The sequence below is a fragment of the Ambystoma mexicanum genome, chromosome 11 (genome assembly GCF_040938575.1).
Source record: "Ambystoma mexicanum isolate Mex_15411 chromosome 11, UKY_AmexF1_1, whole genome shotgun sequence".
Taxonomy (NCBI): Eukaryota; Metazoa; Chordata; class Amphibia; order Caudata; family Ambystomatidae; genus Ambystoma; species Ambystoma mexicanum.
The window spans coordinates 452,093,389-452,117,822 of NC_090934.1; positions in this window are offsets into that span (position 1 = coordinate 452,093,389).

Sequence of the window (24,434 nt, forward strand, 5' to 3'; positions counted from 1 at the left end):
GCTGTCTTATTGTGGGTATAGTGACTGTCCACTTCCCGTGTAGGGGTTGTGGCCCAACATTGTTACCTTCCCCAGCTGTGTCTTTTGTATAGGTGAGTCAGATGTTGACACTTTCTTGCCCTGTATTTGTGTGAGCTGTTGTATTGTTTGTGCTTGTTGTGGTTGTTGTGTTGTGTTGTGTTGCCTGTTGCTGTGGAGAGTGTGGTATCTGTTGTTGAGGTGTGTATGTTTGTGTCTGTAGTCGTTGTTGTAGTGTTGCCAGTTGTTGCATTTGTGGTGGTTGTGTGTGTTTGTAGCTGGGGTTGTTCTTGTTGTTGCGGTGCTTGTTGCTGTGTTCCTTGCCGTTGGTAAACTTGCTGTTCCCCCATAGGCCCTTGCTGTCCTTGCTCCCCCCAAACTGCCTGTGCTGGTCTCATTCTGCATGTGCGTGACATGTGTCCCACCATCCCACATATCCAGCATGTCGGTGGTTCCCGTGCTTGCCATTTAAGTCCCCCCATGCTGTCTTGGTATCCCTGCTGTCCTTCTTGATTGTAACCCCGGAACCCTCCCCCTCGTTGTTGTGTGGGTGGGCCATATCCTATCCCTCTCATTTGCCCGCCCCTCCCTCTGTAGTTATTCCAGTACCCGTTTCCCATTTGCTTATAACCCCCTCCCGCGTGTGCTGTGTACGGTGGGGGTGGAGGCATTTGTTGTGTTAATACCTGTGCTTGCTGCATTGGCAATACCTGCTGTTGTGTTGTGTCTTGTGTCACTATAGTCTGTGTGGGTGTGGGTGCTGTTATCAGTGCTCCCTCCATGGCATATTTTGATAACTTCTTTTGGACCAATTTCGCTTCCTCTGTCTTTCTATCTTCCTCCTTTTGTTTCATCTTTTCCTGCCACATCCTGCAGTAGTGCACTATTGTCAGTTGTATTTCTGGACATGCTTTTGCTTCCATCTCCACTAGCTTCTTCAACTGTCTTTGTACTTGCACCGGGAGCCCTTTTGTTAGTATGTGATAGAAAATTGCTAGTGTTTTGTCCCACGGTTCCCGCGTTTCCAAGCGCCACCTCTCCTGAATCTCCTGGATGTAATCAACAGGATCTTCATTCTCACGCATCTTGCGTGATGTTATTGCTCTTATGTCTGATGTCTGGGTATTGGACTCTCAATGCCTGCCAGAGCGCAAGTCTGCAGTTGGTGAATGGTGCTCCATCATGGGACGTGTCGTTTATTGTTACCCCTGGGAATCCCGCTCTCTTCCAGATGTCATTAGCGGCATCCCCCAGTATGGAAATTAGGACCCCCTTCACGTCTCCTACCACTAATGTTTGCCCCGCAGTTTGTTTTTCCATCTCATATATCCACTTCACAGCTCCTCCACTTAGGGATGGAAGTCTGCATTTTATATTTTCCTTATCGGCATGTTTCCAGCGGATATATTGTGGTCTGGCTCCTCCCCTCTCTATAGTGGCATTAGACTGTACTCCCTCTCCTCCCCCTTGTCCACCTGTGTGTGGTTATGTTAGTATATTCATCATCTTCCTCCATATCTGGTAACTCTTTAATATTCTTAATGTTACAGGAGGTTATCCTTTCACTTCCTACATCCTTCCTCCCGCTCTTATTATCTTCTTGTCCTATCGTTGGCGTGTTTGCTCGTTCTTCCTGCCTGCATCCTGGGAGGTCCCTAAGTCTGCGAACATATGGGGTGTGCACGAGGGTTGGTGTCAGTGGGCGTACTTCCCTTACCCTTCTTTCTCCTGCATTTTACTCTCCCCGTCTCTCACATGCCCATGGTGACTCGCAGTTAGTACGCGTTATGTACAGTTTGTCTAAACTCTCCCTTATGCCATCTCTTCCACTGGTGCTTGAACCTTCCTCTTCCTCACTGCAAAATCCATCTGGAAATGTCAATCCCCACTCTGTGCATCCCCCTACACTGTCACTGTCCTTAAATCTATTAAGTCCACATCTGTGTACTCACCTCCTTTAACCGCAGCCGCCTGTGTTGATGTTAATGCCACCTCCTTGTCTTGGTGTGTGTACTTTTTTGCTCCATGTTCCACCCTCCTACCTCCTCTCTCCTCTTGCTTCCCCTCCAGTACTTCGCCACCTATTTCTGCACGTTTCGTGTACAGTTCTTCCAATACCTCTGCACTCAACTTTGCTAATATCCTCTCCTCAATCTTCCTTTCTTCCCCATATTCCCCCTTCCCTCTTTAGTATGCTTTCTATAACCTTCCCTTCTTCATACTTCCGGGCGCTTTCAGATATATCTTCTTTTTCCACAGTCCCATTTCCCTATCATTCTCTTCCATCTCTTCCTCCTTCCTTCTCATCTCTCTGTTTTCTGCACGTGCCATTCTTTCTGCTATTGCCCTTATGCGCTCTTCTTCCTTCTTCCTTTCTTCTGCCTGTTACTTCATTCTCGCCATCTCTTCCTTATGTGCCTTCTTTTCCTACTGTCTCTTCCGTGTTTCCTTCTCGAACTGCCTAATCAGCGCGCTTCGCACGTTCCTCAATTCCGCCAACCTTTCCTCCAATATCTCTTCCTCCTCTTGTGAAAGTCGCCCTTCTCTCCTTTTCCTTGCCTCGTGCCCTCTTTGTGTGCTATCCATCTCTTCCTTACTTACCTTTCTCACTGCGTCCTCCTCTTCCTCTGTTAGTGTTTCACAGAGCTTCAGAAGCACCTGTGCTGCTACCCACTCATCTGGCCCTACGTTTGCAAAATTCCCCAGGGCCCTCCTGTCACCCCCCCTTTCCTGCCGGTGTTGTGGTTGAATCTACTGTACCTGCAGCCCCCATCCTTTTTTGACAATCGTCTGAGGTGCGTATGGTGGGGTTGGAGTATCCCTCAGCAGCTGTTAGTTGTTGTTGGGCAGCTTCTCTAAGTTCTGTTACTGGTTACAACCCCCCTTCCTCCTCTTTCAGTACCTTAGCCATCGGCACGTCCTCTGCCCCTTCTTTTTCAACCTTTGCCTCTGCTACCGCAAATGATCCTTCTGCCTCCTCCTCACTTTCTTCAGTGCTGGGCGAATTCTTGGTGGTCTTACCCCCATCCCCTCCTTTCTCCTTCTCTTCTTTTACCAGTGAACATACCTGGGTCTCCTGGTTTAGTTCCCTGGAACATCTTCCAAAGATCAAAAACCTCTAATTGGTTTGCTAACTTCTTCCCCTTGTATGTATTGTGAAGATATGTTAGCAGATAGTGTTGAGTAAACGTATCGAAGCTGCCATTGGGCGGCCATGGTACCCTTATTTTATTGTCCGTTCCTTGTGTACATTCAATACTATACTTTATTATTTTCTCCTTGTGTGGTGACAATGTTGTGCAGATGTGCTGGAGTGGTGTAGTTAAAGCGCTTCCCATGTATCTCCACCCTGCTCCTGCCCCCGATCCATAATACATGGCCATGTTACAATTTTACTTTTCTCAACGTCAGTCAACCTTTTACCTGGCCTCTTAAACTGGGGACATTCGACTTTCTGCTGAAAGGGAAAGCAATTTTTATTTTACACTATTACTTAGTTTTGTTATTCCTTTCTTCCTGATGCTACAACTATGGCCCCCTTCAGCCATGGCGCACAAAGCCCCTTGCGGCTGTGTGTCCTGTGCGGCGTGCTTCTGGGCTGCCTCACCTTCTCCTGTGCCGCCTTTACTTGGCACACCTTCAACTTAGTTCCCCCTCCTCCCCCTCCCCGTTGTCTGCTCAGCCTGCTTCCTCTTCTTGTGCATACTCCTTGTCAAGCGTGGCCGGTGTTCTCCGTGCGTGGTCGTCTCTCCCCCCTTGGCTCCTCCCCCTTCAAGCGTGGCTGGCGTTCTCCATGCACGGCTGCCTTTCCCCCTTTGCCCCTACCCTTTCGTACCCCCTGTCCCCGATCACCCCTGTATTGACGCGAGATGGTCGCGGTGTCCTATACAAGCCCTATGGGTGACGTCACCAACCTCTACAAGATACTGTAAGTACGTACAATTTTAGAACCTTATGAACGAACGCTATATTTTTACACTTTTAACCCCACAGCTGTCTTCCCACTTCGTCTGGAGTGGAGAAATCAACAATCAATTTACTTAGTATAATCGGAGTGCGCACGCTGCGTCACCTCGCGTGTGACACGCTCCCTCTCCAGAGGAGCTTAACCAGCCAATTATCTTCCACACTCGGCAAACAATCTAGCTACCCCCTGCGGGAAAACGTCATCTACTTAACGAGCTTCAACACTCAATTAGTAGGGATCCTCCTCTACTCACTCATCTACAACGTCAACTCATAGGAAAGCCACACCCCCTTCTTATATAGGTGTCCGCAATCTTGAACCAATCCGCGCCCTCTAATTTTCATGATTCCTGCCCCTCATGTCCCCAGCCCTCCAAGATGTCAGGCTGGAGCCAGGCCACGATCACCTACATGACACTCAAGGGCCTCTCCATCCCTCCAAAGACCCACTTGGAGTCAGACTTGGCGCTTGTGGCACCAGACTCACTCACTCCCATAGGATAACATTGGGAATTGGACTTGTAGTGCATTGATGGGGACAAGATGGATGCCCCCACATATTTCGGTTCCCAGAACTGCATGTGCAGTCTAGTCTTTTGGGTGTGGTTCAGCCCAGAGACACCTGGGATACCCAGAGACTATTTAAGCCACGCCCAGGCTGAGAAACATGCTTTGTGTTTTCTGCACCTGCAGCGTGACACTCACTGTGTTCGGATCGGTCTCCAGTAGGCCTGCATCTTTCTTCTGCGCTCAGCTCCTGCAAGAACAAGAACACCGTTAGGAACAGCCTTACCTTGTGGCGCTTCTGTCCATCATTCATCACTCCTTCTGTTCTGCGGGCATCTTCGGCGGTGTCATTCCCATCTCGGCACGCCGCTTCCTAAGGAAAAGGGAAAAGAACAGAAAAAAGGCATTAGTAAGCATTCTGCAAATCTTTGCTTATTTTTAAATACTGTACGAGCTTCAAACCCTTACCTGAATCCCAGCCGCTCTGTGGGAACTCTGTCTCCGGAACTTCTCATCCATCTGCAAGAGGGAAAAGACACTGCAGGTTAGCGTGGAAACATCTAGAGGCGCCGCATACCGCACTTACTCATCGCCTTTGTTCTTCATAACTGGCATCCACGCTGAAAACGTCGCGGCACCTAAAAGACACAGAAAAAGAACTCAGCTCACTACAAACACGAAAGGGGTGCATCGCGCATCACGCTCTCACTCACCTTCATCGCTACTCATCTCAGCAGCACGCCACCATCCACGGACGCCAGCCATCATCTAAGGAAGGAAAGGAACGAAGTTAAAGAACTGTTCAAAAGACTCATTATACTTACCTGTCAGACTCTTGCCAGTGAAGTAACTAGGCAGCAACGAGCCTGCATCAATCAACGCGCCCCTGCGCTGAAAGCAGGACGGAGAGCACACTATCCAAGAAAACAAGGTGAGCTGTGGATCAAAGGGAAGGGTTGGACCCCGGGGAAGAAGGGGTTCAAGCACACAGAGACAATAGGGAGTTAAACTCTACCAATCCTGTGTTTCACATCCAGTCTCCAGTCCAATAGCCTCCAGGAAAGGGTTTGAGGTCATAAGAGGTCGGAACAGGCTGAGTGACGTCCCTGTGGATACCAGGTGAGCGTTACACTAATAGTCATATGTGGGTGCCCGGAGCCCCACCCAATTCACCTCGTGACGCTGTAGGGGATGGCCCTCGGGCCTGTCCTGCTACACCTCACACCTCTATCGCCGCTGATCAATTTCCACACACTGCAAAAACCGCCCACCTCCCTCTTTACAATTCCTCCCCCCTCCCATACAATATTACGTTGCTGGTTGGGTGTGCCATACTCACCAAGACCTCATTGAGCCGGGGCCGCTCGACCGCAGGCACCCCTCCAAAGCAGCTCGCCACCTCCCCTCGTCTGGACCACATCTGGACACTCGCCAACCGCGGGTGGGATACTTCTCAAGTCGGCTCCCGATGACCAATGTCTGGATTGCTCTGTTTCGTCTTCTTCCAGTTCCACGATGTTCTTGTAGTCCTCAAACGGGGGCAACGGCAGAGCGGGCCGCGCTGCCAGGTTGCCTGATTGCAAGAGGCCTGGTAGTGATGCCCTTAGGTTAGGTAGACCTCAAGCAGATCTCAGCAGTGCCTCCAACTTGTTGGGGTGATTTCCCGAGGGCCGGCAGAGCCGTCTGCAGACCTCCGGGGCTGAGGAGGCCCCAACTCCTCCCGCGTCACAAAAAGGAGTATTAGGCACACACAAGAGCAAAGTAATTCTGCTGTTTATTATAGTACTAGCAGGGATTGTTCTTGCCCCTTATGCATCCGCGGAGACGCTCTCGCTGTTCGTGGGGCTCTCAGGCCCTTTTTACCATAGTATGACGTGCTATTCGCGTCACCTGGGAAAATTGTCACAAAACGCCAGCTCGGGTTGGCTCCCCGAGTGGTAGGGTTAGTATAGTTACCTATAGGAGGGAATATTAGTGGATGAGGACGGGTCAGGTGGTACACTTGGGCTGTCCCTAACACTTGCTACAACAAATTAATTACAAGGGGACACTTGTGATTGGCTAGCTGAAATGGCATCAGTGAGGAGCCCCTCGTATTCTGATTGGTTCACTCGTGAGCCCCCAAGCCTGGGACCATCGCCGTTCCCAGCTCACGATGTACCTGTTGCTGGCAATAATGTGCAACTATGTGTTAGTGGTGGACAATGGACAGGTCTTGCTAGTGGCTGATGATGATGCCTTTCCCATCGTTGTAGGTGTCCGACTTGTCGCTTCGTTGTTGCAACCTGTGTCCCAGACGTGGGACCCCGGCGACTTCTGTCTCATGAGCTTGGCATTTTGTCAGTTCAGCTTGGTCACTTGTGGAGAGACCGTAGCTGGAGCAGAATTATGAGTATTTGATTTGTATTTCGGCTCTGAGGGGCTCTTGGCGGTGGCAGTTGTAACCTTGGTGCTGGGAGCATGCCATGTGGGTTGCAACATCGCGGCCCTGGCTGTGGGCTCTCGTTGGGGCTCGTTCTGCGTGGTCAGCACTTTGCTTTTTCGTCTTGGGAGGATTTTCGTCTGAGAGGTTCCTGCTTGGGGACTCTTGCTTGTGGCCTACTTGGGCCTAGTTTCTGGGTGGCAGTACATAATCCATAATATGGGTGTCGTGGGACGACAGAGTGTCACAAGCAGCAGTATATATATATGATGACATCTCTATAGGGATAGGTAGCGAGAAAGCATCTGCAAGCGTATATACGAACTCTTCAGGCATTTTGTATTTCTGCAGTGCTGTGGAAGGCCTATGTGAAAAATAACAACGATGTATGTCCGTGGGTGTGCCAGTCGTTACGTCATAGCACTGAGTATGTTCTTCGTGTGGATTGATGTGTGAGTGACCAGTGTGCATGCTGGCACGTGTGTTCTTGTCGGTTGGCTATGTCGTCATGGCATCTCTAACGATGATGGGTTTCGTGGTTGCTGTCTAATCGAGCTGGTCCATGAGGCAGGTGTCGGCTTGACCAGGACGTTCGAGGACGTTCGAGTGGGCAGGCTCCTCAGGCGTGTGGGCCGTGGACACAGGGGACCTGGGCATCCGATGAGGGGATGAATTGGTCGAACTCCTCTATCGGGGGGTGCTTGGGCTGCGATCTCCTGGGCCATGGTTTGGATGAGAATGGGGGAGGGTGTTCCACTCTCTTCTCTCTGAGTACTCTCCATACCTTTGTTATTCCAGCTACATGTCCATACTGGTTCACATTGTCTTCAAATGACCAGTACATGTACATGCATCCACCACCGGGTTTGCAATATACCCACTTTCCAACATAATTCTTTGGGTTCCTTGGGTTCTCTACCTTCACTGATGGCGGGTGTAGGTCTGCTTCTAATATTTGCTTGGCAACCTCTCTCGTTCTTTTATGATATCTGTGTGTTTGTCGTCTTCAGCTGGCATTAGGGCTGCATGCCGATCATTTCCAACATTTCATCAGTTGTGCGTGCTGTTCTTGCTTTCCATAATCTCAGCCCTAACAGGGTGGCCATCCCGATATTATGCATCCAGCTATTATTTTAAGACCGTCTGACAGCCACGATGGCATCCATGACCATAGATAAGAAAACCAGCTGCCATCTCTCTTCACTCCCTTTGCTTCTTCTTCCATCTTGGCGTGCATCTTGGAAAGTTGTGATACTGGCTCAGAAAGCGTGCCATTGTCAGTGTCGTTGGCAGGGCTAAACGTGCAACACGAACATCCAATTTTTGCACAAACTCCTCCTTCCATTACTGTTAGGAGATCCAACACATATCTATTCTGGAGTGACACCATTCGTACTGCCCTTAGTTCTTCTTTTATCGCGTTGAATCCATTGACGGTGGAGTTTATTGTCATCATCAGCTCCCATCTCGTTATTTGGAGCCACTTCGCATTTGCATAAGTCTGCATTCCTGGATGTATTATAGAGGAAAAGAACATTGCCGCTCTGCTGAATAGTCTGTGTTCTGCTGGGATGTCACTAAGGGCTGTTTCTGATCTTCCCTACAGATAGTTCCCCGTCAGTGGTTCTCCTTGTCTTTTTACTCTTCACAATGTTGCCGTGCTGTCCTTTTCCTGCCCTCCTCCTGTCACCACTGATCTTTTCTTCCTTTTATTCCCTTCGTCCATCTTAGGGAAGTTCCCCAGGTTGACATGTTTCTGTGGCACTACTAAGGATGGTACATTGATGTGTACCATAGTGCATATTCTGTTCCAAGATGGCAGTAAGCTGTGGTATGCCTTTCCTCTACATGCCCAATAGTGGTCCATTAGAACTGTTGTACCGGCACCCTCCTCATTTATCATTACTGTTCTTTTGCAGTTGCTGTTCCTTCCAACATCAACGTCTCTGTCGTGTTGATAACAAAGTGTAGGTGCAGTTAGTGGGAGTATTGTTATTGGATCCTCGTCCTTCTCTAGCCATGTTACCAGTGCTGCGCTCCTTATCCATCTGTTGTAACACTTATTGTTCTCTTCATCCATTTTTGCCACAGTTGCTCTTGTCAATGTTACCATATTGCTCCCCACAACCCCATCTGTCCATCCTTATTTGGTGTACACCTTTCCATATATTACTAACAGCGTTCTTTCCCAGCACCCTAGTATTCCAGGAATTTCTATTGCACGACATTCGCATGGTAGGTAATTCAATGTTACTTCCTTTGTTTCCCCTTTGTCTGGTCCATCCGTCACATATTGGAGCCCTTGTGTATGTTGCCAGTAGTTATTGTACCTGGGAAGTGTTTTGATGAAGTTATTTTCATACGGGTATGTGTTCCTTGTCTTCCACTGCAGTATTACTAGTCTCCCTTGGAATCGTCCTCTTGTTTTGTATAGAGCCAGGTATATCAGGCACTCTACTGATGCTGCAGGTACCTCAGTAGCCACAAATGTCCTGGATGCGCTCATGGCGTATGGGATCAATGAGCACACATAGCAATTGTCCTTAGTTGTCCCCTTACCAATTTTGGACATGTGTTGGTACCACATGTTGTTTGAGACGTGTGCGGATTCTGTAAGGTATGTGTCTACCACTTTGTTATCAATAGATGTACTCCCTTTAATCCTTTTCCCGTATAATCTTGGGTTACTTGTACCACCTGACACCGTACCTGTTGCAGCCGTGGTGGGGGGTACATTAGTAGGAGGTGCAGCCATGACATAGGAAGCATAGTGTGCCTGCCAGACAGTGGCAGCAAGTAGACCAGTGATAAACAACAGGCCTATAATTTGTATTACAATAGCTAATATCACTTGCATGTTTCTCTTACCTTTGCTGCGATCCTGAAGCTTTTAATTTTTGATGATATAGATGCCTGCCTGAAAATTTCTAAAAATAAGCATTAATTTTGTTAATTTTTTTTATTCAAGCTCTCCCTATCATGTGGTCGTTTAATGCCAAGGCGAAAAGCTGTTCCCACGCTTTCCTTAGCGTCCTATCTTTTAGGGCTGGTAAGTGCTCGTGGAGATGTGGGAAGGATTGTTCTATTATCAAAAAGAACGTGTTGTAATGCACACATATTTTTCTTTTCTTTAAAAGGGGTTTCTTACTTTGGGATCTCGTTACCATGGGGTGGGCTATGGGCAATTGTTCACTTGAGTCCTTGGGGTTGTTTGGTGTTTGGGAGGGGTCAGGGGCTGTGTTGCCGCTGGTTGCTGTTGCTGCTGCGTTGGGTCTGTCGTCGACGCAAGGGCGGGTCTGATCTTTGTAGGGCTTGATGTCATGCAAATGCATCCACATGTTCTTGTCTCAGAGCTTCATGGGTCTAGGAGCTGTTTTTTCCACCAGGTGGGGCTCGGTGAAATGAGGGCTGTTCCACCGGCGGTTAAAGTTGCGCAGGAGGACGTGGTCCCCCTCACTTACTGTCCACTGTGCTGCTTGTTCCTGATCTTCGTTTGGTCTTTCTTCTTGTTCGGTGTTCTTCGACCCGCCCCGTGTTCGCTCGATCTGTTGAGAGATAAAGGCGACACCAGTAACCAAGGAAGAGACGTATTCATACATTTCTTCACCAAAGATAGTCTGAGATGCATGACAATCTGTTATAGCGCTTGATGGTGGTGTCAGTGGGAGGTGCATTTGGCATCCGGTCACCACCTCATGGGGTGTGAGGTGGTGGTCCGACCCTGGCCTGTTTCTTAACTCAAATAGGGCTAACGGGAAGCAGTAGAGCCAGCTTTTCTTAGTTGATTGCAGTATTTTTGCTATCTCTTCTTTTAGGAGGCCGTTGAGTCGTTCACAAACGCCATTCGCCTGTGGGTGGTACACACATGTAAATTTGTGCTTGATATCAAGGAGAGCAGTGATGTGTTGGAACATTTAATTGTCAAAGTGTGGGCCAGTGTCAGACCGCAACACTTCGCACACCCCCCATCTCGGGAACACCTCCCTCACCAGGAACTTTGCTGCTCTGAAGGCGTCAGCATGGGAGCATGGACCGGCCTCGATCCACCTTGAAAATGGGCACACTACCACAATCATGTATCTGTACCCTTGACATACATTGATCATGTCAACGTAGTCAATATAAAGGTGCAGGATGGGTCCTTCCGGCCGGGGTATAATACCTTTGATCACTTGCAGCATGTGACCGACTGAATTGTTGACAAGTGAGACAATTGCTAATGAAGTTTGCAACATGTGAATTTAGCTCGGGACAGAACCACCCCTCTTTTATTCGTGCTGCAATCACCTCTTTCCCTGTGTGTGCGGGATGATGTAGTTGGGCCAGGGCTGTTTTCAATAGGGCCAGGCGCATCACTATATTGACTGTATTGTTCTGTTGCCATAATGTGTCTGTGGGGGACATTGTGCATCCTCTTTTTACCCATAGCTCCTCTCTGCCATGGGTGCTGCTGCCTGTAATTCCATAATTTGATTTTCAGGGATGTGGGTGTACCCATCCTTCATCAACATTTGTCTTGCCCCCGCCCTCCCGTTATCTTTTTCTTTTTCTGTGGGTGTCCAGATCTCACCGAAATACGCAGCATGTTTAGCATGTGCGTCTTCTGTTTCGTTACCTTTGGAAATGTGATCATCCCCATTTGTATGGGCCTGACACTTCACCAAGGCTATTTCTTTGGGGTCTTCAATTACTTCAATTAGTTTAGCAAGTAGTAGGGCATGTTGCACTGGGGTGCCGTCTGCTCTTCTGAATCCTCTTTGCTGCCACTTAATTAATCCAGAATGTACAGTTGATGTGACGTATGCACTATCAGAATATATGGTTACTCTTTTGCCATTGCTTTCTTTCAGTGCTAAAATTAGGGCCACTAATTCTGTTGCTTGGGCAGAGAAGTGGTGAGGTAACTGGACGCATTTCACTGGGACATAGGTTCAATCCCCTGTCAGTCTCACCACTACTGCTCCTGTTCTGCGTACCCCATCACTCTGGTCAATTGTTGAGGACCCCTCAATGTACATTATTTCTCCCCCCTCTAGGGCGTTTTCCTCAACCTTTCTTGTGGTAGAGTAGGTGTCAATGGCCTGTGTGCAATCATGAGTGTAGTTGCCTTCTTCTACTACGTCTGCTATAAACCTTGCTGGGTTCACGTTGCTGCACCTTAAAATTGTTAACTCTGGCCTGGACAAAATTACTTCGTACCCTGATGGCCTTTGAGTAGTCAAAGTTGATTTTGGTTTGTTCAGTATTGCAAAAAGGGCATGTTCCACGTACAGTGTGGTTGGGCAGCCCATTGCTATTGAGGATGATTTGTGTACCGCAAAAGCTGCTGCGGCCAAGCTCTGTTCGCACAGGAAGTGGCCTAACATTACAGGGTCCAGGTGTCCACTGTAGAATGCTACTGGCTTGTGTCCCATGCTAGTTTTTTGTATCAGCACTGCCCTCATTACTGCTGAGCTACAATGTGAAAAGATGAAAAATTGTGCTTCATAATTTGGGGTGGCCAGTACTGCTGCTGTGGATATGGCATGTTTTAGTTCCTGAAATGCCTCTGTCATTTCTGTGGTCCACCTCAACTTCTTCTCCCCCCTTTGCGCTTCTCTGAGGGCCTCAAGCAGTGGTCCTATGTAGGAGCTGTAATCAAAAACCCAGGCCCTGCAGTAGTTGCACAGGCCCAAGAACTGCTGCAGTTCTCTCACTGTCCGTGGCTGTGGCGTGTTGGTTATGGCCTGTGCCCTTTGTGGTGCAATGTTCCTTCCATTTTGTGAAGTGAGCTGGCCTATGTAGAGCACTTGTTCTTGGCAGTACTGCAGCTTTTCCTTGTCTACCATGTACCCTTTTTCTGCTAACACTGTGAGCATTTTGATGAAGTCTCTCCTGCACTTCTCTTCTGTGGTGCTACAGATGAAGATGTCATCTACATATTGCAGCACCGTGCTTTCCATCTCAATGAATCCCAAATCCATTTGTATCACCCTGTTAAACATAGATGGTGACTCGCAGTACCCTTGGGGTAGCCTGGTGTGTTTCCATTTTGTGTTGCGATCTGTGAAACTTGTCAAGTCTTGTGAGTCTGGGTGTAGAGGTATTGAAAAAAATGTGTTTTTGAGGTCAATCAGTAAATCGTGACGCCTCTGCTGGTATTCCACATAGTATAGTGGCTGGATTAGCCGCTATAGGGTATTCAGCTTCTACAATGTGGTTGAGGGGTCATAAATCCTGGATGAAACGCCAAGACCCTCTCTTAGCCTTGCGCACAGTGTACACAGCAGTGTTGCATGGAGACACTGATGGTACTAGTATACCTCTGTCTATTAGTGCTGTTATTGTTTCATATATCCCCTAATCTGCCTCTTTTGATAGTGGGTATTGCTTCACTCTTGGCAGTATTGCTCTTTTTTTCAACTTTATTTTCACGCCTCCAATGCTTTTGATGCTGCCCACGTCATATGGACTGGTGGTCCATAGAAATGCAGGTACTGCTGCCAGTTCCTTCTCGTAAAATGGTACAGCTGTATTGGCTGGTTCCTCTAGCGCCAGTGCCATCTTCTGTGATACGTCTCTGTATGTCACTGTCACCCAGATGTGAACGCTCATCTCAAACACCATCTCCCACTCACCATTATCGTCCAAGAAGAGCTCATCATAAGATACCTGGGTTAGTCGGCACCCCGCTGCTAGTGCTATTACTGCTCTCCAAGCTCTCCCTTCCCTGTCTTGAGCATGTACTGCAATGTAGTCTGGTGTTGCTACAATACTCTCAATGCTCAGTGATATCCTTGTCCCTTCCTTCTCAGTGGCTGGTGTTTCGGGTCTAAAAAGGTAAGCTGCTGGCCTCTTCCAAATTTTCCCTTCAATTCCTGGTAGCCATGCTATTGCCATGCCTGGCCCATATTGGAAGAGTTGTCCATCTACTGGTTCTGCTCTGGCTACTGTTTTGCCGCAATAAGCTTGTAGCATTTGATGTCCTGTGAGCATGTTGATGCCTGGTGTGGAGCATATTATTCCCTTTTCAGTAAAGGAGATGGTCATATTCAATCTACTCATGATGTCTCTACCTAGTATGTTTACTGGTGACTGTTTTGAGTATTGTGACTAGGGGGTTGTCCTTCCCTCTATAGTTCGAAAAAGTTGCATCAATGATTTAAGTGCAAACCGGTTTTTAGACCCTTTAAAGTACCCATATAGTTGGGGCAGCCATTGTTTGAAACAATAACCTTATTGGTGAAAAACACATATTTCTTACTCATATGTAACATTTTTCAGCATAATTTTAATGCAAAATATATTTTCTAGTGAAAATGTTTAGAGTGATTACAGCAAAACAAAAACCATTTGTAATTTCAACATGCAGTTTGTTATTCAATAAAACGTGCCAATGCATCAAACCACGAATGTAGAAATACAGTTAGGGGAGACATTAGGCATAGGTCTCAGGTGCCCGGCTGGAGTCTGACCTCATATATGGTCTACGTCTAGGTAGGATGTTAGGGGTATAGGTGCAGCGTAATGAACAGTCCATACAAGTTTTGGGTCTGTGTGCTGCAGACGTTTCGGCAGAATAAGTGAACACCTTCTTCTGGGGCCAAGAGAGTCAGAGAACACTGCAAAGGTGAAAAGAAAAAAGTGGAGTTAGAAATGGCAGCAAGATGTGAGAAAGGGTCATAGTGGTCTAGCTAATAGCATCAGCGTATCTGTATAGTTCCAAAACAAAGCAAGACTCACCGCTGGGAATGCTTTGAGTGTAGGTGGATGAACCGGGGAGGTGTCATCATTATTCCGTATGGGAAGAAGAACTGGCCGGTTGGGGCATAAATAGATGGCGCAGGGGGGCCATTGGGTGCAGGTGCGGACGATATAGAGATGAGGCCCAGGTTCAAATGGTGCTCTGATTCAGGCGGGCCTGTGGTCCATGCAAGAAAATATAAATATGAATGAGTGTCGATGTATTGGTGATTAGATATAGAAAGAATTAGGTGAAAAAAGAATTAAGGAAAATAAGTGGAGAAGAAGCAACTTGATAGGAGGTTATAAATATACCTGGTGGTGTTTTGTAGTGCTCAGCGTTGTGAATTGGGTCAGTGGCAGCTGGCAGGGAAGTCGTCGAGGCTCGACTGCATGGATGCAGTCCATGAAGAGCGCCCAGGGACACTATGCAGAAGGGTCAAAAAGAAGAAACAAGGGATTGCATGTGAGGGGGGCTTAAAAAGGTGGAGGCAAATACTAATATGAAATAACATGTCCTCCGGAAAACGGGACGTATCAAGAATACCTGCAGAAGTCAGTGCAGACTGTGGCAGGGACGGCGTCTGGAAATGGCGCTTGTGCTGCCTCTAACGAATCAAAGCTGTATATATGCGCAGTGGTGCTGGGAAATAGCGCGCATCCGTTTGGTAATAGTGTCTCATAAATAATGGGAGACCGATATCCCGGGGTGCAGTGGCGTCTGCTCAAAGGAGTAGTGGCTTAAGGGAGTAGCGACTCCACTAGCCCAAGGGAACTGAAAATGCGACTAGGAAACACGTTGGACGGTCGTGTGTCAGTGGGAAAGTTCGTACGTGCAGAGGCGTGTGTTTGGATATTTAGCTAACGTGTAAGTGCCTGGGGTAGAGCACTGAAAAGGTGGTTGGTATGGGTGGGAAAATCTGACGGCCTGAAAAAATAAACCGGTGGGTAAGCGTATGTTTATATGTATAGTGGGGGAACCAACAGGAGTGGGTAAATGACAGTCTGTCGCTTGCATGAGTTTAAATCGTCACATTCATGGAGATCAAGGGGTGTAGTTCAATACACTTGTAAAAGACAATCTGAACATGGATTGTTTCTAATTACAATGATGGACATAGGTAATGTAGAGATACATGTCAAGAAAAACATTGCAGGGCTGGATGGAGCATCAAGAAAAAAACGTCAACATACAGGGATACGTGCATATGTATACAGGCCATGGCTTACATACAAACAAAACAGAATGGTGCAATGCATTTAGAAATAATGTAGGCTTGATGCATTCCAATTTATCAGTTTTGTCAAATGATGTGGAAGCATACAGGGAAAAAAAAAAACAATGTAGAAGTTCAGACATGCATACAATATGCAGAGCACGCACGGTAGGTTTGCGAGAATGCTATGGTTTGTTAGGTGACATGATAGAGACACATTAGGTGTACAACAAAGACAACCAATGCAAGAGAATATCCAACCGAGTAAACATGTATATGCACGGTCAGTACGATTAATAGGCCATTTACAATTCAATCTTAGTGTTTGGTGGGTTGGGAGCCGGCAGGTATGTGGGAACGTGCCCCTAATAGAGCGGAGTGAGAGACTGTAGCATGGGTCTAGATGGCACAGGAGCAACTAGAAGTGGAACCTAATGTGTGGAAAGCTACACAGGCCCCCTCGGGGGAACTAGAGGATATTCATAGTGGAGATGAGGGAGGATATAAATCAGTAGCATGGGTAAAGAGATTAGATAAAGAAAGGACCTGGTTGGGCCTCATTGAGGCCAGTCGTGGTGGATTTAAGTTTGTGCATCCACCATGCTTCTTTGAAGTTTAAAGCGTTGGTGATGTTTGTTTTGGTTTGTACTTTGTCCACTACCCACCAAACAAAGGAGTCTAGATCATGATGATGTTCATTGAAATGGTGGACCAAAGGGGCAGTGAGGGTTTTGCACCGTATCTTTGATCTATGTTCACCGATGCGTTTGTGGACTGGTCTCGAGGTTTGTCCTACATATTGTAGGCCGCACGGACATTGGATCACATAGATGACATTGGTGGATTTGCAACTGGAAAAATGCCTGATTTTCCATTCTTTACCCTCAATGGTAAAGGAATTGACTTTTTTTGTCTGTTTATTTGCTGTGCATTGACCGCGTGGGTGGTGTCCGATGATCTCTCTCATGTCCCACAAGGTGGAGCGGGCCTAGGTTTTGTTGGTTTTGGCACTGGTAAGTAGTTCTTTCAGATTTTTAGACCTTTTGAGTGCCATGCGTGGTTTGGGTTCCGCGGTAGGTTTAGTTGAACAAGAGGCCAAAATGTTTTGATTAGTGCTTTAAGTTTGGAAGCGGTAGGGCAGAAGGTGGTGACACAAGTCAAAATGTTCTCGAAGAGGTTGGGTGAATTCTGGGTGTCAGGAGGGCCTCTCTCGGTGTGTATCTTGCTCTTTTCTGAGTATTCTTAATGAGTTTTTTGGGTTATCCTCTTGATGTTAACTTTTGCTGTAGTTCATTTGAATGTTTTTGAAAATCGTCCAGCTCGGTGCAGTTCCAACAAATTCTTAAAAATTGCCTGTATGGGAGGTTGCCTCGCAAGCTCTTAGGGTGATGACTGTTATAGTGCAGAACCGTATTGCGATCTGTGGGTTTTTTGAAAATGGAGCATTGCAGTTTATTGTTTCTGGGTGCAATGGTGATATCCAGGAAGTCCATTTTTTGGTTACTCTTGACGATGGTGAATTGTTTTTCTATAGTACATTGATTCAACCATTGAAAAAATTGCATAAGGTTATTGTCTTCCCCTTTCCAGATGAAAATGATGTCGTCAATGTACCGAGACAACAGGGTCACTGAGTCAACGTTGGCGATGTTGAGGACATATGTCAATTCAAATTCGGACATGAAAATAATAGCCATGCTCTGGGAAAACCTTGCTCCCATCGCTGTCCCACAGGTTTGGAGATAAAAGGTGTTATTGTACTCGAAGAAATTGTTGGTAAGGGCTATTTCCAGTAATTCGATGATGAAATTTATAGGCACCCGTCTTTGTGTCATATGTTGGGTTAGAGGATGTCTTATACAATCCAGTGCCTGTTGTTGCGGGATAGAAGTGTACAGGCTCTTGATGTCTAAAGATACCAGGACATCTTCTGAGGGGTTGAATGGTTGGTTCTCAAATTTGGTGATTGTGTCCATAGTGTCTCTCAAGTAGGTGAGAGTACGTTGGCTGAGGGATTTTAGAAAATGGTCAATGAATGTACCAATAGGTTCAAGAATAGAACCACAGCCTGATATGATGGGTCTGCCTGGTGGAGTCTGGCTATTCTTGTGAATTTTGGGAAGGACATACATTCGGGGAGTTCTTCCTTCAGATGTATTGAGGAAGGCCTCGTCCTTATCGGCGATCCAGTTGTGCTCCAGTGCATAACTGGTGGTTTCTTGGATCTTCTTTTTTATTTCTGTAGTTGGGTCTTTTTTCAATTTCTTGTAGTTACCTTCCTCATTGAGGAGGGACATAACCATAGCATCGTACTGGGTGTTATTTTGTATCACGATGCCACCACCCTTGTCGGCTGGTTTGATGACCAGGGTTTTGTTGGCGCTCAAGGTGGTTAGGGCTTTTCTTTCCCCTGCGGACAGGTTCTGTCTGTGTCGGTCTGGCATAGCTTGTCATTTCCCAATTTCTTGTTGAATGCATTTTTCAAAGGAGATGATCGAAGCAGGAGTTTCGGAGTCTCTGGGACAAAAGTCAGATTTTGGTCTCAGGCCGGTGTCCTCTGGTCCAGTTTGTGTGTCTTTATCAAGAAAAAAGACCTTTCTCCTTATAGTTTGAAAAAAATTGGAGAGTTCAAGGTTTAGTTTGAACCAATCAGTATGATTGGTAGGGACGAATGATAGTCCTTTAGCTAATAATGAAGTCTCTTCTTTGGTCAACGGAACACCGGAAAGGGTAAAGATCGGGGTTGTAGTTAACGCCTCCTGTTCCTGCGACGTCTGCTCAGTTGGCCCCATTGTGGGAAGTTGTAGAGGGGAAATTGTGGGAGATGGGGTGGGCCCCAGTACCCTCCTTTGGGGGCCCCTTGGCCTAAAAAAGGCATATTCGGGGGTTGCAGAAATGGTTGATTTGGGCCAAAATTAGCCTGACGGCCTCTGGCTTATGATTGATCATCGGTGGACGAATCAGAACTGGCTGTGTCGGAAAAGGACACTACCCTTCATCTGGTCCTTGAGGCCCCGCCTTGTTTAGCGCTCTGTATCCTTAACCTCTTTTTAATCTGCGGCAAGATATGGGTAGGTGTGTTCTATCTTCAAGTTCTTAATATCTTTGGCAAGTTTTTTATGCTTCTTTTCTAAGGTAGATGCCATAAAAGTGTCTAGTTCTTTGTCGATTTCTTTAGGTTTCTCGCGAGCATTGGTTAGAGTTTCATCGGTTAGAAATGTTGTTTCTTCCGTCTTAAGTTCTTTGAGAATGTTAGCGTGAACCCTTTGAGCAGTGGTAATTGTGAGAGCCATCAGATAAGGAGATGTTATCAGTGAAGGGAACCAACCCTCGAGCCCCAGAGGATCCTTGAGTGTTCATAGCTTCGCCTGACAGTTTAAACTTTCCCTCCCTTATGCATGACCTAGTGGTCCCTGTGTCAACTAGGAAGGAAAATTATTTGTCACCTATCGTCACCTGTATGCGTGGTTCCTCTGCAGGGTTAGGTGTTACTGATAGGATGGGACACATCAGAGACTTCGGAGGCTGTCCTATTGTGGGTATAGGGACTGTCCACTTCCCGTGTAGGGGTTGTGGCCCAAAATTGTTACCTTCCCCAGCTCCGTCTGTTGTATGGGGGAGTCAGATGTTGACACTTCCTTGCCCTGTATTTGTGTGAGATGTTGTATTCTTTGTGCTTGTTGTTGTTGTGTTGCTGTTGACTGTTGCTGTGGTGAGTGTAGTATATGTTGTTGAGGTGTGTATGTTTGTGTCTGTAGTTGTTGTTGTAGTTTTGCCGGTTAATGCATTTGTGGTGGTTGTGTGTGCACTTGTGTTTGTAGCTGGGGTTGTTGTTGCAGTGCTTGTTGCTGTGTTCCTTGCTGTTGATAAACTTGCTGTTCCCCCATAGGCCCTTGCTGTCCTTGCTCCCCCCAAGCTGCCTGTGCTGGTCGCATTCTACATGTGCGTGACATGTGTCCCACCATCCCACATATCCAGCATTTCAGAGGTTCCCGTGCTTGCCATTGAAGTCCCCCCATGCTGTCTTGGTATCCCTGCTGTCCTTGTTGTTTGTAACCCCGGACCCCTCCCCCTTGTTGTGTGGGTGGGCCATATCCTGTCCCTCTCATTTGTCCGCCCCTCCCTCTGTAGTTATTCAGGTACCCGTTTCCCATTTGCATATAACCCCCTCCCGCGTGTGCTGTGTACGGTGGGGGTGGAGGCATTTTAATGTGTTAACACTTTTGCTTGCTGCATTGGCAATACCTGTTGTTGTGTTGTGTCTTGTGTCACTGTGGTCTGTGTGAGTGTGGGTGCTGTTATCAGTGCTCCCTCCATGGCATATTTTGATAACTTCTTTTGGATCAATTTCGCTTCCTCTGTCTTTCTATCTTCCTCCATTTGTTTCATCTTTTCCTGCCACATCCTGCAGTAGTGCACTATTGTCAGTTGTATTTCTGGCCATGCTTTGCTTCCATCTCCACTAGCTTCTTCAAATGTCTTTGTACTTGCTCCGGGAGCCCTTGTATTAGTATGTGGTAGAAAATTGCTAGTGTTTTGTCCCACAGTTCCCGCATTTCCAAGCGCCACTTCTCCTGAATCTCCTGGATGTAATCAACAGGATCTTCATTCTCACGCATCTTGCGTGATGTGTCTGGGTATTGGACTCTCAATGCCTGCCAGAGCGCATGTCTGCAGTTGGCGATTGGTGCTCCATTATGGGACGTGTCATTTATTGTTACCCCTGGGAATCCCGCCCTCTTCCAGATGTCATCAGCGGCATCCCCCAGTATGGAAATTAGGAGCCCCTTCACGTCTCCTACCGCTAATGTTTGCCCCGCAGTTTGTTTTTCCATCTCATATATCCACTTCACAGCTCCTTCACTTAGGGATGGAAGTCTGCATTTTATATTTTCCTTATCGGCATGTTTCCAGGGGATATATTGTGGTCTGGCTCCTCCCCTCTCTATAGTGGCATTAGATTTTACTCCCTCTCCTCCCCCTTGTCCACCTGTGTGTGGTTATGTTAGTATATTCATCATCTTCCTCCATATCTGGTAACTCTTCAATACTGTCAATGTTACAGGAGGTTATCCTTTCACTTCCTACATCCTTCCTCCCCCTCTTGGTACCTTCTTGTCCTATCATTGGCGTGTTTGTTCGTTCTTCCTGCCTGCATCCTGGGAGGTCCCTAAGTCTGCCAACATATGGGGTGTGCATGGGGGTTGGTGTCAGTGGGCGTGCTTCCCTTACCATTGTTTCTCCTGCATTTTGCTCTCCCCGTCTCTCTCATGCCCATGGTGACTGGCAGTTAGTATGCATTATGTATAGTTTGTCTAAACTCTCCCTTTTGCCATCTCTTCCACTGGTGCTCGAACCTTCCTCTTCCTCATTGCAAAATCCATCTGGAAATGTCAATACCCACTCTGTGCATTTCCCCCCCACTGTCACTGTCCTTAAATCTATTATGTCCACATCTGTGTACTCACCTCCTTTAACCACAGCCCCCTGTGTTGATGTTGATGCCACCTCCTTGTCTTGGCGTGTGTACTTTTTTGCTCCATGTTCCACTCTCCTATCTCCTCTCTCCTTTTGCTTCCCCTCCAGTACTTCGCCACCTATTTCCGCATGTTTCCTGTACAGTTCTTCCAATACCTCTGCACTCACCTTTGCTAATATCCTTTCCTCATCTTCCTTTCTTCCTCATATTCCCCCTTCCCTCTTTAGTATGCTTTCTGTAACCTTCCCTTCTTCATACTTCCGGGCGCTTTCAGATATAATCTTCTTTTTCCACATTCTCATTTCCCTATCATTCTCTTCCCTCTCTTCCCCCTTCCTTCTCATCTCTCTGTTTTCTGCGTGTGCCATTCTTTCTGCTATTGCCCTTATGCGCTCTTCTTCCTGCTTCCTTTCTTCCGCCTGTTCCTTCATCCTCGCCATCTCTTCCTTATGTGCCTTCTTTTCCTCCTGTCTCTTCTGTGTTTCCTTCTCGAACTGCCTAATCAACACGCTTCGCACGTTCCTCAATTCTGCCAACCTTTCCTCCAATATCTCTCCCTCCTCTTGTGAAAGTCGCCCTTCTCTCCTTTTACTTGCCTTGTGACCTCTTTGTGTGCTATCCATCTGTTCCTTATCTACCTTTCTCACTGCGTCCTCCTCTTCCTCTGTTAGTGTTCCCCAGAGCTTCAGAAGCACCTGTGCTGCTACCCACTCATCTGGCCCTACGTTTGCAAAATTCCCCAGGGCCCTCCTGTCACCCCCCCTTTCCTGTCGCTGTTGTGGTTGAATCTACCGTACCTGCGCCCCCATACTTTTTTGACAATCGTCTGGGGGTGATTGTGGTGGGGGGCTGTATGTGGGGTTGGAGTATCCCTCAGCAGTTGTTAGTTGTTGTCGGGCAGCTTCTCTAAGTTCTGTTACTGGATACAACCACCCTTCCTCCTCTTTCAGTACCTTAGCCAATGGCATGTCCTCTGCCCCTTCTTTTTTAACCTTTGCCTCTGCTACCGCAAATGATCCTTCTGCCTCCTCCTCACTTTCTTCAGTGCTGGGAGAGTTCTTGGTTGTTTTACCCCAATCCCCCCTTTCTCCTTCTCTTCTTTTACCTGTTTTTCCTCCCCTATCCCCTTCTCCTCCTTTACCCCCTGTACTGTGAACATACCTGGGTCTCCTGGTTTAGTTCCCTGGAACATCTTCCAAAGATCAAAAACTTCTAAGTGGTTTGCTAACTTCTTCCCCTTGTATGTATTGTGAAGATATGTTAGCAGATAGTGTTGAGTAAACCTATCGAAGCTGCCGTTGGGTGGCCACGGTACCCTTATTTTATTGTCTGTTCCTTGTGTTCATTCAATACTATAATGTATTATTTTCTCCTTGTGTGGTGACAATGTCGTGCAGATGTGCTGGAGTGGTGTAGTTAAAGCGCTTCCCATGTATCTCCACTCTGCTTCTGCCCCCAATCCATAGTACGTGGCCATGTTACAATTTTACTTTTCTCAACGTCAACCTTTTACCTGGCCCTGTAAGCTGGGGACTTTCGACTGTCCGCTGAAAGGGAAAGCAATTTTTTTATTTTACACTATTACTTAGTTTTGTTATTCCTTTCTTCCCGATGCTACAACTATGGCCCCCTTCGGCCATGGTGCACAAAGCCCCCTGCGGCTGTGTGTCCTGTGCGGCATGCCTCTGGGCTGCCTCACCTTCTCCTGTTCCGCCTGTACTTGGCACATCTTCAACTTAGTTCCTCCTCATCCCTGTACCTGCTGTCTGCTCAGCCCGCTTCCTCTTCTTGTGCAACCCCTTTCTCAAGTGCAGCCAGCATGCGCGGCCGCCTCTCCCCCCTTGGCTCCTCCCTCTTCGAGCGCGGACATCGTTCTCCGTGCACGGCCGTCTTTCCCCCTTTGCCCCTACTTTTTCGTACCCCCTGTCCTCAACCACCCCTGTATTGACGCGAGATGGTCGCGGTATCCTATACAAGCCCTACGGGTGACGTCACCAACCTCTACAAGATACTGTAAGTACATACAATTTTAGAACCTTATTAACGCGTGCTATCTTTTTACACTTTTAACCCCACAGCTGTCTTCCCACTTCATCTGGAGTGGAGAAATCAACAATCAATTTACTTAGTATAATCGGACTGCGCACGCTGCATCGCCTCGCGTGTGACACGCCCCCACTCCAGAGGAGCTTAACCAGCCAATTATCTTCTGCACTCGGTAAACAATTTGGCTAGCCCCTGCGGGAAAACGGCATCTACTCAACGAGCTTCAACACTCAATTAGTAGGGATCCTCATCTACTCATTGATCTACAATGTCAACTCATAGGAAAGCCACAACCACTTCTTATACAGGTGACTGCGATCTTGAACCAATCCGTGCCCTCTAATAGTCATACGTGGGTGCCCGGGGCACCACACAATTCACCCCGTGACGCTGTAGGGGATGGCCCTCATGCCTGTCCCGCTACACCTCACACCCCTATCGCCGCTGATCAGTCAAAATCAATTTCCACACACTGCTACAACCGCCCGCCTCCCTCATTATAATTCCCCCCCTCCCATACAACATGATGTTGCTGGTTGGGTGTGCCATACTCACCAAGTCCTCGTCAGCCAGGCCCGCTCGAACACGGGCACCTCTCCAAAGCGGCTCGCCACCTCCCCTCGTCTGGACCACGTCTGGACACTCACCAACCACGGGCGGGATACTTCTCAAGTCGGCCCCCGATGGCCAATGTCTGGATTGCGCTGTCCGGTCTTCTCACAGTTCCGCGATGGTCCTGTAGTCCTCAAAAGGGGGCAACGGCAGAGGGGGCCGCACTGCAGGGTTACCTCGTTGCAAGAGGTCTCGTAGTGATTCCCTTAGGTTAGGTAGACCTCAAACAGATCTCAGCAGTGCATCCAACTTGTCGGGGTGATTTCCCGGGGGCCGGCAGAGCCGTCCGCGGACCTCCGGGGCTGGGGAGGCCCCAACTCCTCCCGCGTCCCATAAAGGAGTGTTAGGCACACACAAGAGCAAAGTAATTCTGCTGTTTATTATAGTAACGGCAGGGATTGTTCTCGGCCCATGTGCATCCGGGGAGTCGCTCTCGCTGTTCGTG